Raw genomic sequence first — 16098 nt, 5'->3', positions numbered from 1 at the left:
TTAGTATAATAAAGGAGTTTAGATCTGAATTTCAACTCTGTCACTAGATTAGTTGTGTAGCTTTAGGCAGTGCATTCTGATTAATTTTTTCATTTTTTATTTTTATTTTTCTCTCCCCATCCCCCTCCCCCAGTTGTCTGTTCTCTATGTCTATTTGCTGTGTGTTCTTCTTTGTCCGCTTCTGTTGTCATCAACAGCATAGGAATTTGTGTTTCTTTTTGTTGCGTCATCTTGCTGTGTCAGCTCTCCATATGTGAGGAGCCATTCTTGGGCAGGATGAACTTTCTTTCACACTGGGCGGCTCTCCTTACGGGGCGCACTCCTTGCCTGTAGGGCTCCCCCACGCGGTGGACACCCCTGCGTGGCAGGGCACTCCTTGCATGCATCAGCACTGCGCATGGGCCAGCTCCACACGGGTCAAGGAGGCCCGGGTTTGAACCGTGGACCTCCCATGTGGTAGACGGACGCCCTAACCACTGGGCAAAGTCTGCTTCCCTAATATATTTATTTTTGAAAACAGATTAACATACTTACCTGAAATATATGCTATAAGGATATGGTCACATCACTATTAACTAGCGTAGTGCTTAGCATATCCTAGAAAATTAGTAAGTATGATTTATTATAAAATATACTTTCCAAGCTTCTATCTTTTTCTTTGTATTTCTCCAAAAAGTTTGCTTTTATAACTACTTAACCCTTATTTAATTCAATTTCATACTATGGCTAGATCATAGTTTGTTTATATGCATGTCTGGTGAGCTGGCCCATGTGCAGTGCTGATACATGCAATGAGTGCCGAGCTACCCGGGGGAGTCCCCCACACAGGGGAGCCCCACGTGCAAGAAGTGCACCCCATAAGGAGAGCAGCTCCACGCAAAAAGCACAGCCACACACACACAGAGCTGATGCAGCAAGATGAGACACCGATTCCCAGAGCTGCTGAGAATGCAAGCAAACACAGAAGAACACACAGCAAATGGACACAGGAGAGCAGACAACGGTGGGTGGGGGGAGAAATAAATGAAATAAATCTTTAAAAACACACAAAAAACCCACATGTAATATGCTTGTACTCTAGGAATAAAATATTATTTCATTATATTGAAGTTTAATAAAATCTTAGTTATTTTTAAAGATATACTAAATTAATACAAAGAGGTGAACTGACCTGCACAAATCAGTAAGGAACCAAAAATAAACCACAAATCAATCTGTTCATAACATATACTGAATTCCCACTATGTACTAAATGGCTTCAGGATTCTGACTCTTAATTCCATAGTCTATCAATGGTTTAAAATTGAAGAAGTGTTGACAAACTGAAAGAGCTAAAGTTCATGTATTCTGAAAGACAAGAAATACAAAATTATGATTCCTTTAAAAGTAACAGTAGCCCAGCCTTGCTCCACAATATTGTTTTATTTTACTACCTGGATTCCAGGGCTTTATTTATGTGCAGTGGGGTGGAATTACAGTTCCCGAGATCAACTTAGATCAACTTAGAACATTTTTTTATTCATACATTTAAATAACTACAATTTTCCTGAATGCCTAATAGGTTAGCTTATAATAACTTTAGTATTATCAAATTAACTGTCTGAGTCTTCAGTGAGAAGATACTAATTTAAAAATGGCATCTCATGAAGTTCTAAATTACATATAATCAAATGCAAAAATAGAGGGAGAAGTCAATCATTGTTCCAGAAGTAGTAGAATTTAAGAAAATTGTGGGCAAATGAAAATGAAAAGAATGAGTCAAGGAGGGCATTTTAGTGCAGGAACCACACAAAAGGAAAGTAAGAAGCCAAGACTGGTCCAGTGATTGGGCAATAAAGGTCTATGTTTGAGAGGAATCAGAAGAAAAACGTGGATAGATAAAATGGGGCCAGATTGTGCATGGCCTTGAGTGTTGATCACCCATCGCTCAGCTGTTCTATAAACAAGGCACTCAGAGCCGACCTGGGCAGGGGAGGGAGCTTATGAAAGTGAAATCCTGGGGAGATTAGGGGGGTGGCACAACGCACAAGAGACTAACGTGTCCAAGAGGAAACCAGTGTGGAAACTACTACAGTGTTTTCAGACATTAAGTCATTTTTTTCTTTAACATGAACTTAAAAATCGGTAATGTGTCGAATCGGCCAGTAATTTCTGAACAGCAAATGGTGGAAGAGTAAGGAAAGAAGAGCAGGCAGCAGTTCCAGGCCCGGTCAGCCCAAGGTCACGCCTTCTTTGAATCTTTATAATTTGCAATGAGGTAATCTTGGGTATCAATAAAGGACCTAGGTGAAAGACACCCCAGCTGGACTGTAGAAAATATGAAAGAGAAAGGAATCATCACTAGTTAAAATAGGAAAGATACAGTAATGAAAGTATTTCAAAGCGTGTCCAATATTTAGCAAGACATCATTGGGTAAGTTATACCTTCAGGTGAATAGCACTTTGGAAAGCCGTTTCACACGTTTTATTAATGACTGGGGTATTTATGTACCACTTGCTGCAGACCAGGACTGCTGCAAGAGCTTTAGGTGTATTGATACATTTAACTCTGACTTTACAGATGTCCAGAGAGTAACTTGCCCAACCTCATGCTGGAGCCAGCACTGGGATCCTGGGGGTTAACTTCAGCATCTGTGCTCTTAACGCTATACTCTGCTGCTGCTCATCTTACTTGCTCTTTAAAACAAGCCCTAAAGAAGGTTAAAATTCAACAAATATTTATAGTTCTTACCTGCCATGTCCCATTCTATGCATTGAGTTTCCAATGATGGATGAGCTATAACCATTACTCTCAAGAAGCTTATGTACAGTAAGCAAAACAGACAGGTACATCCACAGTTTACTGATGAAAAAAACAGAAACTCTAAGCTCACAAATATTAAATAATTTATTTATACATACTGGCACACAGGCCGGTATAGAAGGTGGTCAGGTCAAGATTTAAATGCCAATATCCTATCTCTGAACCTAATGCTTATTCCACATTACGCTTTTAGTTCCTTTTCTGGGCTAGTGGATAAAAGAACAATAAGTTAATGATAACGAAAGCCTATCTAACATAGCCAAATGTCTACAAAGACAGCTTGACCTTGGTAAGAAGAAAAAATTAAATTCAGAGGTTGTGGCTTTCATGCACACAATTCAGGCTACCTATGCCAATAGGTAAAGTAAACTACAGTGGTTCAACAGTTGCAAAAGGCAATATTTGAAACATTAAATGTTCTATCATCACAAATATTTTTGATAAAATTATTTCAGGTAAATAATTGGATGAATCACTCACATAGGGCCACTTTTCTCAAGGAAAACGAAGAGAAACCCTTGTGGGCTGAGAAGCTGACCATGGCTCCAAACAATTCTTCCTCACAGTAATTGACTTTTTCAGTTTTCCTTCTTCCCTTTTAATGCTGCCCAAAGAAGGCTACATAGCCTCCTTTAATATGTCTGAGAACTGTCACTTACTACCGTCTGTATCAGCCCAAGAGATCGTTTTTCCAAATTTGGATGATCCATTACAGTTTTTCAGCATGGACCTCTATTAATCACAGTAAGATGCTACCTGCACCTCAGACTCCAGGTATTGCTGGCAACTTCAAGTACAGCAGGATTCCTTAGTTAAGTCTTCACTATGAAGGTGCTTAACAATGGACCTGGAGCCATGGCAGTAGCAGATATTCTTGCTTCTTTTTGATTTCCCCAAAAGGGTCCTGATGGGGATCAATCATTCATTTAGCACAAGCAGCTTGTCACCATCATGTGACTTGGAGGAGGATGATAACGGTCTCCCTTACTCCTGTCCTAGCCTGTCAATGTGGCTGAATTTGAGGAAGTTTGATTGTAGGGCACTGTTAGTGTTATTAAGGAGGTTAACAGGTATTTACTGAACATGCGTGTGGTGGTTTCAATCTGTATGTAGGCCTGAAAAACAAATTCTTAAAGTTAATCCATTCTGGGGGTATGAACCCATTGTAAGTTCGACCTTTTCATGAAGTTACTTCAGTTAAGTTGTGGCCTACCTCAATCAGTATGAGTAGTAATCCTACTACTGGAGTCTTTAATAAGCAGAATGATTTCCAACATGAGAAAGAGGCAGCCACAGGATGCAAGGGGCTGAAATGGGACCTGGAAGAGAAGGAAGAATCCAGAAGACACCGCCACGTGACAGAGGAACCAAGGACCACTGGCAGCCGTCCCAGTATGGGGCAATCTTTGGGGAGAAGGCATCACCTTGAAATGCCTTGATTTGTACACTTTTCTGGCCTTAAAACTGTGAGCAAATAAATTCCCATTGTTTAAACTAAACCATTTGCTTCAGCAGCCTAGGAAACTAAAATGATGCATTATGAGCCCAACATACCAGGAGATCAGGTATGACCCACTTGACCAAGGATAGAGACCAGCGTCACTAGTTATCATTAAGACTAAAATGTGTTTTTTTCCAATAATTTTAACATCTAATTTGTTTTTAATAAATTCCTAAATATTTAAAAATCTTTACACTGTTCTTCCAAGAGGGGAGCAGGTATAGTGGAATGAAGGCCTCGGGGCATGTTCCCACCTACTTTTCCAGCCTCATTTCTGAACATCCTGTGCTTCAGCCCCTCTGAAGGACTTGTGGTTCCCGAAGTAGTCAGGTTGCTGTTTGCCAGCCTCTGTGCTAAGTGGTGTGAATACAAGATGAATACAGCAGCTCACATGAATAGATTCTATTGCAGAGATCTACCTTAATTTATATACCCTTGCAGAGTTATTTTTTTAAGATGTGAATGCTTACTTGCAGATGGGAAAGTGTAAGTAAAGAGCAGAGAGAAGTGCAAGACCACAGAGCAGAGTAGTGTTAGTAGAGAAAAGATCCTAAAGGAAGCAGGAGATGGCATTAAGGGTTCATGTGAAGGGCTGGCCTTAAACAGGGGAAAGATGGAAACCACATCCCCTAAGGAAAGGAGATGAAGATGGGCATAAATGCTTTTGTATTTGTAAGGAAGAGTTTGGACAGTTTGAGGAAGATCAAGAGACTGCACATCTTTATTAAGTGAAAGAGGTAGACAGAGTGGGGATGTGAGTTGGAAGGTTACATAGCTATGGTCAGAGAATGGGAGACTGGGTTAAGATTTCAAGATGAGAAACTTCCATCTGGACAAGAATTTGGGTGAAGGTTTGGGCATGAGTAACCATAGTTTAGTCAAGGTGCACTCATTAGCAATAAGAATGTCCATGGACTTTGAGGCTGGATTCATGGAAGATCATATAGGATGGTGCCATCACTAAGGATTATGACAAGCATTGGAAAGGAGAGGAAGGTACAGGAAGACATGGGCCAAGGTCTTCAGCTCTTTAAGAAATGGATATGAGTGACCAGGAGCTGGCTAGTTAGTAGCGATGAGAAGGCTATAAGATGGTCTCCCACATTTAGCCTCAAAGTTGAGGTTGACAAGTCTTTTCATGTGGTGATCCCTGCAAGAGGTTGAGAAAGCATTCAGTCAAAAAGTTGAGAACCATAGGGTGAAAAGGAAAAGACTGGGGGGAGGGGGGGGAAGGGGAGGTGGACAGAGAATTCAACAGAGGACTAGGGATGAAGAGGTGAAAAGGGGAAGGGGGAGTTAAGACACAAGACAGTATTATGGGAGTGGGAGGCGGGTATGAGAGATCTTGTTGGCCTGTAGGGTTATGCTCCTGTAGGAGTTAGCAAGACTTGGGGTTATGGGTACAGGTGGATGAGTAAGACTTGAACAGAGGGAAGAAAATGGTAGTACTTGTCTAGGGTCCAAAAAGTGATGAACTGCCATTAAGCTTGCAGAGAGGCAGCAAAGAAAGACACCGTTCTCAGAACACATACTCCAGTATCCTCAAATTCTTGAGCATGATTTATTTTTCTCCACAGCACACATACCATATGTTATTTCCTTATCTATTCCTGGTCTGTCTCCCCCACCCTACATGAAAATATAGAGCTCCCTGAAGGCAGGAATGTTCACTGCCTACAACACCAAGATCATGGCTGCACATAGCAATACCTCAACAAATCATAGCTGTGGATTGAATGAGTGAGTGAATGAATGAGTAAATGATAAAGGTCAGTTAGGATAAGGATATCCCGTGAGGCTGGCTACAGTAGGAGGCAGGGAGCTATCTTAGGGTGTTCACTCTTAGAAAATGTCACCCAGGGCCTCATAGGCTGCATCTGCTCTTTCTTCATTTTCCCCTTCTTCACATGTACTTCTTCGGATCCTGTCGGACTCAGCTCGGGCATCACCACCTTTGGGAATCCCTGCCTGATGTCCCTCCCCCCTTCCAGAACAGCTGTCCCCTCTTGGATGCTCTCATACACACTGTTCTTAGGCTTATCCTGCTGTGTGACAGCTGTTTACATAGCGGTCTCCTGCACTAGACCGAGCAAGTTCAGCAGATCTCAAGCTCACAGCAGGGATTCCATAAATGTTTGTTGAATATATAAATGGAATGAGCACTGGACATGTAAGTAGGTCAGTAAGACTATGTATTTTTACTTCTTTGAAGCTCAGCTCCGTCATGCACAAATCTGTACTTTGGTTCCACTAAGCAAGTGGGCCCCTGTTGCCAGGACAACCGGGTGAGAAAACAGCTCAGCCCCTAACACCAAAGATAAGCTGGAGACCTGCTGTTTAAGATAACAGAGGGGTCCCACAGACCCTCACATGCCCATTCCCCTGCCATCTGATCGTAAGAACACTTGTGATGCCACAAACAGCATCAGATTGCCTTGCCCTCCCGTGATGTTGCCCGGCCAGCAGAGCACAATGGGATCACCTGGAGAGCTTTAAAAAACTGCCTGGGCCCTGCCCCTAGAGATTATGATCTAATTGGTTAGTCTGGGGTGCAGCTTGGAATTTTGCAGTTCTTCAGACGATTCTCATGTGCAGCTAGGGTGCTGGCTCTTCTGCCATCCTCTGCTCTGCAGCTGTCCAAGGTTGCAACTCACTGAGATTGTCTTCACCCCCGTGCCCATGCCAGCCATAAGCAAAGGTCAGGGCTCTGTTTCCACAATGCCTTAAGGACCAGAAGCCAAGCCACACAGAGTGAACTGACTGGAGGACACCACATCTTTGTATTCAATCTAAAAAGTGCACCATCCAATAGCCACATATGGCTGTTTAAATTAATCAAAAATATCTTTTTAATTTAAAAGTTCAGTTCTTCAGTTGCATAGTCAAGTGCTCAATAGCCAGTGGCTACTATATGGGAAAGGACAGAAAAAGAATGTTTTCATCATCACAGAAAGTATTATTGGACAGTGCTAATACATTAAGTCTCTTTCTTCAGAAAATAACCTGGGGTGGTTATTTCCATTTTCTGCAAATAATGGGTAAATGACCCACACAGCATACAAAGGGTGAACAAACAATCTCGGGGCCAAGTCCTTTGTTTTCTCAGCAGCACACTTAGGTGAGGGAGGGCAGCCCTTGAGATCCCCTTTTGGGAATGAGAACTGAGAAAGGAATGTTGTCCTTTCATGACCACAAGATTTTCTCATCAGTTCGAATTTGTTTCAGGGCAGCAGTGGCTTTTCAACTTTTTGGAACATGACTAGCAGTAAAAAATACATTTTATATGACAACTAGTACACATGCACACACACGCACACACACGCAGAACAAAACGAAAAGTTTTACTAATCGATATTTAAGCTGATTATGTGTTGCACTTGATATTTTCTTTGTTGTTCTATTATACTTCCTACTTTATTAAAAAACTAAACCTACTTAACTGTTTTCACAGCCCTATAATTAGAAAAAGATATAGTTAGAAAGATATAGGTTGTCTACGACAAAGCTAGGATCCAACTTTCCCCTGCAGGGAATTACACTCTTTAGATTAACAGCCAAATGGATAATAATTAATAACATTTATTGGTCACTTACTATGGCGAAGCCCTATGCTTTACATTCATTTTTCCATTCAATCCTTACACAACCCCATAGAGGAGGTGTCAAGAACTCTGAAAAGTCTGAGATTTGCATGCCAATTTCTTGGATGCTGGTAGAACACACAAGACTCCTGGCTCAGAGACAAAGGACTTTATTACTCACAGAAATAGCAGTGGTCAGAGCATCAGTATTTTCTTGTGCTGGTTCCCTGAGCTCTAATCCCCACAGTGTGTCACAAAGAGGGCTACTTGACACCTGCATACCTGACAATGGAGAGGAACCCTGAGCTGGGGGAACTAAATCTATTATATAGGACGATAAGCATGCCTGCCTGCCCTTTACTTCTAAGGAAGACACAGTACCTCTGTCTTCCAAAGCTGTAAGCAGATCTGCCCTTTGCTCTGGAAGGAGACATTACCTCTATTTTCCAAGAGTCTTCACTACACAAACAGCCTTGAAAAGACAGTTCAGAACAAAAGGGGAGTCAGTGCCTCTTTTTTGAAACCAGGGTCTCGTACATGCGAAGCAAGTGCTCAACCACTGACCTACACCTGCTCCCCAAGCACCACTCTTCAACATGTGCCGAAGCACAAGAGACCCATGGACAACTGTCTTCCAACAGTAGGTATTATATTTATTCTCATTTTGTACATGGGAAGGGGTGGCTTAAAAGTGGCTTAAAGGGAAGCAGACATGGCTTTGATACCTGGGGCCTCCTGGTGAAAAAGAAGAGAAAGTGTGCCTGTGTGGTGAGCCGGTGCCTGTATGGTGAGCCAGTGCCTGCGCAGTGAGCCAAGTGCGCACACAAGTGCCCGCATGGCAAGTCACGCAGCAAGATGATGACTCAACAAAAGACAGCCATTGGGGACAGTCAAGGTGAAGCGCAGTAGAAACCAGGACCTGAGGTGGCGCAGCTGACAGGGAACCTCTCTCCACATCAGAAGTCCTCAGGATTGAATCCCAGTGAATGGTAGAGGAGAAAAAATGAGAAGAGAAGACAAAAAGAGAAATGGATACAGAAGATCACACAGCAAGTGGACACAGACAGCAAGAACAGCAGGATGTGGGGAGGGGAAGGCGAAGGGGGTAAAATAAATAAATAAATCTTTTTAACAAATGGCTTAAAACTTATTCAAAGTTACAGAGCTAGTGACCCAGGTCTACCTGATACCTAAGTCAACACTGGTGAGAACTTCTTTCATGGCCAATGGACAATAAAATAGGAAGAGAGTTGTCATTCATTGGTCATTCAGATGTGAAATCTGTTCCTACACATAGCAATTAGCTGTATATAATTTGTAATAGGACATCTTTTTCAAGGACCCCATAAGAAAAGTATTATATGAACAGGAGCTGATAAACTTTTTCTACAAAGGGCCAGATGATAGGTATTTTTGGCTTTGGGGGTCACAAAGTCTTTGCTCCAACCACTCGACTCAATGGGTGTGTCTGTATTTAAACAAAACTTTATTTACAAAAATAGGTGGCACATCAGAATTGGCCCACAAGCCATAGTTTCTCTACCCCTACCTTAAGACAACCAAGTGGAACACCCCCAAAAATTACCCTATAAAATTTCTATACATAAAGAGATAATGATTTAAGTGGAAAGACAAGGGAATTATGCAACAAAGCAAGTGGACCAGGATATATGTGAAACTAAAGTGAACCTTAAGGTACAACATCAAAGTCATGTTAAATCTGCCTGGGCAAACAGTATGCTGAGAATTAATGTAAAATATTCATAGTGTAAAAGTAGAATGGGGTTTCATCTTTCTATAATGGCTGTGGCCATGCCAAGACCCAAAAATAAATCAACAACAATAACAAAAAAGTTACTGTGAGCTAAGGACCATGCTAAGGACTTCAAATATATTTGTCCAATAACTAATAAAGAACAGCATCTCCAAACAGCTGTATTTATGTCTCTTTAAGCTGACAGTCACTTGGTTCTATGACCTGATCTCAAAGATCACTATGTGCCAGTATTTGATCATAACCGTATCACTTCCCCAAATCAGTTAATGGGAAATTTCTGTCTTTATTTTTACATGAATACACATACAACCAAAATTTTGATTATTATAAATAGCAACCCACTCCTTTTCATATAAATCAACCTTATGCTACATATAAGCTGAAATTAAAGTGGTAAAAACACCAATCAAAATATCATAGAAGAGATAATCGGCTTTCTCAAGAACAATTCTAATAGCTGTGAAAGTTACAGAGAGATAAATATGGTTCTAGTGAATATTGTGCTGCCATTAATGAGATTGGCAAAATTCTCAAAATGCCATATTTTTTAATCCTGGGATATGCAAGAAGATAAAGGAAGAAACATTGTCACCCAAAAGTCAAAATCCCCGGCATATATGTAGGTATATTTCAGCTATAAGTTTTTCTATATAAATACACTTTATATCTTAGTGAAAAGCAGAATTTAGAAACTCCAGGACATATATATCCATTAGAAACTCCAGGACAATTACATTAGAGAATTCTTCTAATTATAATTTCAAACTCTCCAATTTCAGTAAAAAAGTAAATATTTCAATTTGAATTGTTTTACAATGGGATCAAAATTTCTTAATAACCCCTTTTCACTCATGAATCAATAGAATTAAAAATAATTTGAGAAAACCTATTTTACTCCCCAGTTAAAACTATGTAACATCATTTTAGCTATGTACAGTCTGTTTTAATTTATGCTTTAAAACTTATACCATTTAAAATATTTCTTTGGTGGCTAAGTCACAATAAGTATAAAAAACACAGGAAGAAATTTATTTCATCAATAAATGAAATGTTTAATGAATAGTAAGACTGTGCTATTTTTGGAGATACTTACGTTTACATTCAGTCAAAAAAACATTATAATTCACTATAACTGCCTCAGAGTTAAATAACACCATTTAAGCTACAGGCTAGCTTCCTCCACTCTTCTATTTAAGCACGATGACTTCTTCATAAGCTTCATCTACACTAGTCTAAACATATTATACAACTTTCAAGCTTTTCAAAGACAATTCATCTCTCCCCTTTGTATTCCACCGAGAGTCTGCATCTCTGTCCTTGGAGATGGACAAGTCTGAAGCCTTGAACCGAGTCTGAATATCCTGAGTAATTTCTAGTGTGGCAGACACAAGCCATGTACCTTTTAAAGAAAAAAAGCAACCATGATGGCAAGCTGTAGCCTCTACCTGACAAAGTCTAGGGACAAGTGATTGCTTACACCTATTTATTTCCTTTAAGGAAAACTGAAATTTACTTCCAGAATGAAATTTGTTTTATTTTCCAGATTGCACTTGGGAGAAAAAACATTTTTCAGCCTCAATTTTGAGGCATTTCCTTTTAAATGAAAGTCTTGAAATATATCATGAGACATTCATTCCTAGGAGGGACATGATTTTTGAAAAACAAATACTTTAGGATAAAGTAAAAAGTGGGGAATTTATGAGATGCACATATCTATTTAGGCCATTTTCACTATTTGCTACAAACCAGTATGCAGAAGTTAGGACGCACTTAGAGGGAAGGAAGACTGAGTTCCGGAGATGCAATCTGCAGTTAATTTCTAGGACATTCCCACTTTTCAGGCACGAGGCTGGCTTTTCTGGAACATTATCATTAAGAAACCACAGGCTGGCAGCAGCGAGGTCTCTTCAAGCCTAAAATTGCAAAGACTCCCCTCTCACCGGCCAGGGCTTGTCGTACACAAAAAATTAACGGTTGCCAGCTAACTTCTGCACTTGGGCAGTGCTGTACGATGTCTTGAGTCTTCGGGCCTGCAGATGTCTAAGTACTGCTATCATAGCACCACGGAAGGCGGTGAGGTGGGTGAGTGCGTGGGCTCTGCCCCCAGGCTGCCGGGGTTCAGAATGCAGTGCCTGCAATGTAGGCACTGAGAGAAAATGATAATTACCTACACATCAAAGGACTGTTGTGAAAAACAAAACGCAACAAGACATGTAAAGAAAGCATTCAGTATGGAGCCTCTTGGCAGGCTTCAGTAAATGCTCTTCCTTCCTACTGGTGATTACTTTATGTCTTAGATCAGTTTTTTCCTATAGAGGGTCCCAAGCCTAGTTCCAGAGGCAATATTTTACATCATGATCAGTATACAGGCACCCATTATGTAATAATGCAAATACCCACCATGCTTAGACAGTGCTTACTAGGGACTGGGCAGTGCAGAGTCCGTGGGTGACGGCAGGGCTCCGCCACACTGCCTCTGTGCCTTGGGCTTGCTGCACGGGGAGGAGCCAGAAGTTCCATCAAACACCACTAACCCTCAGTCACAGGGAGGCCGAGTAGTCATTTCTATTCTACTATGCATTCTATTTCATGAAAAAAAAATCTGATCCCAACCTGTTAAATTGATTTCATGGCCCAGGATACAGTTTGAAAGTGTTGTGTGAAAAATATTGAAAGAACACTAATGAGTATTCCTATCTCAACTATACTATTGGGCATTGTAAATCTCCAAAAGAAAGAATGATATGAAGCATTTCCTAAATTTATTTGAGCACCCTTGACACCTTGCAGGATAAACCCTAACTTGGGAAATGTTAAGGGTATTCACCTTAAGGGTAGAGACAGTCCGGGGTTAATTTAATCTATCCTCTAGTTAGATGGAAAAACACACATTCGGTGGATTCCTAAGGAAGTGACTGAGGGAGACTCCCTCCCCAGGAGGGCACCCTCAGGACCCCGGGGATGGTTGGAAGGGTATGCTGTGGGGTGGGGGTGTGGGAGTCATTCACCCAAGAAAGACGAGGCAGATTAGATGAGACAGTCTAATAAAAGACGGGACCCTCTCAATGGCTGAAATAGTGGCTTCAACCAAAGCAAATTAGTTTAAAAATCTAAATAAACTGGCAGATGCCAGTTTAATGGTTTTACTAAAATTAACAATGGGTTACTTTTCAAGTGAATTTGCTAATCCATAGGGCTGGGCTGGGAGGGAGGATCTGGGTTTGAAACTGAAGGGAAAGAGGCCAAAGGAAAAAGGGCTCAGAGGAGACATAGGCTTCAGTCACTGCTTGACCCAAGGGGTACCCAATTGCCAGACTTTTCAGAGGCTATGTGACTGCAGGGATGGGAGAAAGGAATGGTCATGCTTCAGCACCTCCTTCCTTCCTTGACCCCTTTTCCCTCCAGCTTGAAAAATGCAGAAACGGACTCTAAAAATAAATGATACTATAGTGTGCAAAAGAGCAAAGATGCTCAAGTTCAAGAGCACAGACACATAGGGCCAAGCAGCTAAACAACTCTGGGTGATGCTTATTTTTGTGTCTAGCAGATTTATGGAAATAAAAAAGGGTGGCTTTTATTTTTAGGGTAGAATTGAACTTTGGCATAACATACTTTCTTCAGAGTAAATTAAAGTATTTTTTCACAGCAAGAGGACTAATAGAGTCAAATCTTAATTACCGGTTCTATCAACACCAATTTCTACTTTCTTTTCATTATCAAGTGTCATCTCTTTAGGAAGTGCGGGGAGAGAATTTAGAGAGGCACTATCCAAAATAGTAGCCACTAGTCACATGTAACTATTTTAATTTGAACTAATTAAAATTAAAATAAATCTAAAATTCAGTTCCTCTGTTAAACTAGCCTTATTTCAAGTGCTCAATAGCCACATGTGGCTAGGGGCTACCATATTGGGCAGCAGAGATTATAAAACATTTCCATCACTGCAGGAAGTTCTATCGGACAGCATCTATCTAGAAAAAGGCCATTTACAGATGCGAAGAAGAACGTTGTTAATTTCTCACTTGGTAAAGGAGTTCCAAGCCCTTCCTAGCACAGCTGGCTTGACAGAGTTCTGTGGGGATAAATTTGAAGGCCAGAGCCAAAGATACCATTATCATCTTGAAATGCCATTCAAACTGGCCTAACTAAAATTTCATTGCATTAAGACTTTCCATTGTCCCAAGTTATCTTTCAAAAGCCACCCCTGCTAGGAAATTTTGGTGGCAACAATAACTTGTGAAAGTTCTGATAACTTATGAACTAGCTTGAAAGTGTACAGAGCAACTCAGGAAAAACATAAAGACAGCACTATCGATCTCAAGAATAAATGTTTATACTTAAAATAAGTATAGGGAAGTGGATTTGGCTCAACTGATAAAGTAACTACCTACCATGTGGGAGGTCCAGGGTTGAAACCCACAGCCTCCTGACCAGTGTGGTGAGCTGGCCCATGTGCAGAGCTCAATGCGCAAGGAGTGCCGTGCCACGCAGGGGTGTCCCCCGCGTATGGGAGCCCCATGCACAAGGAGTGCACCCCGCAAGGAGAGACACCCAACACAAATAAAGCGCAGCCAGCCCAGGAGTGGCACCACACATACGGAGAGCTGATGCAGTAAGATGACACAACAAAAAGAGACACAGATTCCAGGTGCTGCTGACAAGAATGCAAGCGAACACAGAAGAACACACAGCGAATGGACACAGAGAGCAGACAACCACGGGGAGGGAGGAGAGAGAGAGAAAAAAAGTATAAATCCCTTTCTGTTAGATAAGGTAAATATTTACCACACACTGAGACTGGCCCTAGCCTTTGTATGAACTTAGATCGAGATTCACCTACACTTTGTATCACATATTGGGAACTTTAGCACATGCCTCATTTTAGCCTTACCAGAACCTAACACCACTGCTGTGCTGATTCTGAGTGTCTAGATTCTTCTAAGGAAAGGGAAGACTGAGAAGTAATACGTTATTTTGCCAATATCTATCTTGCTCAGTTGTAAACTCTTCCCACGTAGCCACTCTACAGTGAAACCAAACAGCTAAGATTGTAGGGGCCAGCTAGTTAGCCCTCTTTCATGACTCCAGGCTCTCCCCTTAATCCAGCCACTGTACTTACTGTAGCGGTAATGCCTGGGTCACAGGGGAAACGGAGCAGGAATCTGGACAAGAATGTAAATCTATCTTTCCAGTCTGAAATAGAACATAAAGTGCCTACCGCTCTTGACAATCACAAGGAAGGTAAAATGAGTAAAGCGACTTTTTTTTTTTTTAAGCAAGGTTGCTGTGAGAATAACTGTGGTAGTTCTATAACAGCCTAAATATAAGGCATTAGTATATTCATGCAAAAACTTTTAATTATTCCATAGAACAAACCATCTCCCCATAAAGCAACTTCCGAAAAGGCATTTTCAAATGGATGTGGCTCAAGTGGTTGAGTGCTCACTTCCCACACGGGAGGTCCCAGGATCAGTTCCTGGTGCCTCCTAAAAACAAACAAACAAACAAAACAACAACAAGCAAAACAAATGAAAAAAATAACTCAGGGGAGCCAATGTGGCTCCACAATCAAGTTTCTGGATTCAATCCCTAGACCGGCACCTCAAAAAAAAGGCATTTGATGGGAAAATACATGAAATAAGCAACTTTTATAAACACATTTTGATGCTGATTTAAATCATCCAAACGGATTGCTTTCCTCTAATGGCAGGAATATTATAAACATGCAGTCTCCAAATACTTTGTTTGCTTAATGTCATAACATTTGTCGACTAGTCATTGTTGTTAGAAAAAGTACTTTGTTTACCATGGCCAGTTTTTGAGCTTCCAACTTGAGGAGCTTGCAAAACATTTATTAAATGATTTCCAAATAAAGGACATGCCATTAAAATGTGTATGCTATGCCTTGATGACTAAACTCAAATTCTAGTTCATTAAGAGATAACAGCCATTGTTAGCCTTGGAAACACTGTGTCTCTAGGATACATACAAGAAAAAGCTTGGAATTTAATGCATGGAAACTAAGATTAAAATTCTTTGATCTGCAAATATCACATATATGAGTCCAAGAATTTTTCCTTGAGATAGAAAACTTTAAGTAGGTCAACTTATTAACTGCTACCATGGAGTTTATATATCCACATTCGCCTCTCCTTTTGATTAACTATACAGCCTAGAATGGAGTTACAGTATTAAAATCTGCCTTTGATCCAAGCGAAGAAACAAAGTAGTAACTATTATTACCCTTTAGACTTTGTTATTTTAATTGATCCAAAAACTTAAAAAAACAACAACCCATAAACGTATCATTAATATATTTGGTTCCCTAACAGGACCATGTAAGTGGGACGTGAGAGTGGGTTCCCTCAGGGAGATGTGTTCCCATTTCAATTGGTCTATGTCCCCTCATATTCCTAGGCACAATCCTGGCTCAGCC

General features: G+C 40.8%; 1 protein-coding gene across 5 annotated transcripts in view; it reads right to left on the bottom strand.

The window, feature by feature from the left end:
- TMEM150C (transmembrane protein 150C) overlaps positions 1-16098 on the bottom strand; it is a 69429-nt gene that overhangs the window by 51989 nt on the left and 1342 nt on the right. For 2 of the 5 annotated variants that reach the window (XM_071215830.1, XM_071215829.1), the window contains exons 2-3: positions 4017-4122; positions 1172-1347 (exon numbers count right to left, since the gene is read on the bottom strand). The exons of 2 other annotated variants lie outside the window; for them this stretch is intronic. The gene's annotated coding sequence lies outside the window, so the exon portion shown is untranslated. The remainder of the gene's footprint in view (positions 1-1171; positions 1348-4016; positions 4123-16098) is intronic. One more of the 5 variants, XM_071215833.1, reaches the window with a different exon arrangement.

This window comes from Dasypus novemcinctus, chromosome 1 (assembly GCF_030445035.2).
Source record: "Dasypus novemcinctus isolate mDasNov1 chromosome 1, mDasNov1.1.hap2, whole genome shotgun sequence".
NCBI lineage: Eukaryota > Metazoa > Chordata > Mammalia > Cingulata > Dasypodidae > Dasypus > Dasypus novemcinctus.
The sequence above is the reverse complement of the archived record's forward strand: the minus strand, read 5'-3'. Positions and strand labels throughout refer to the sequence as shown.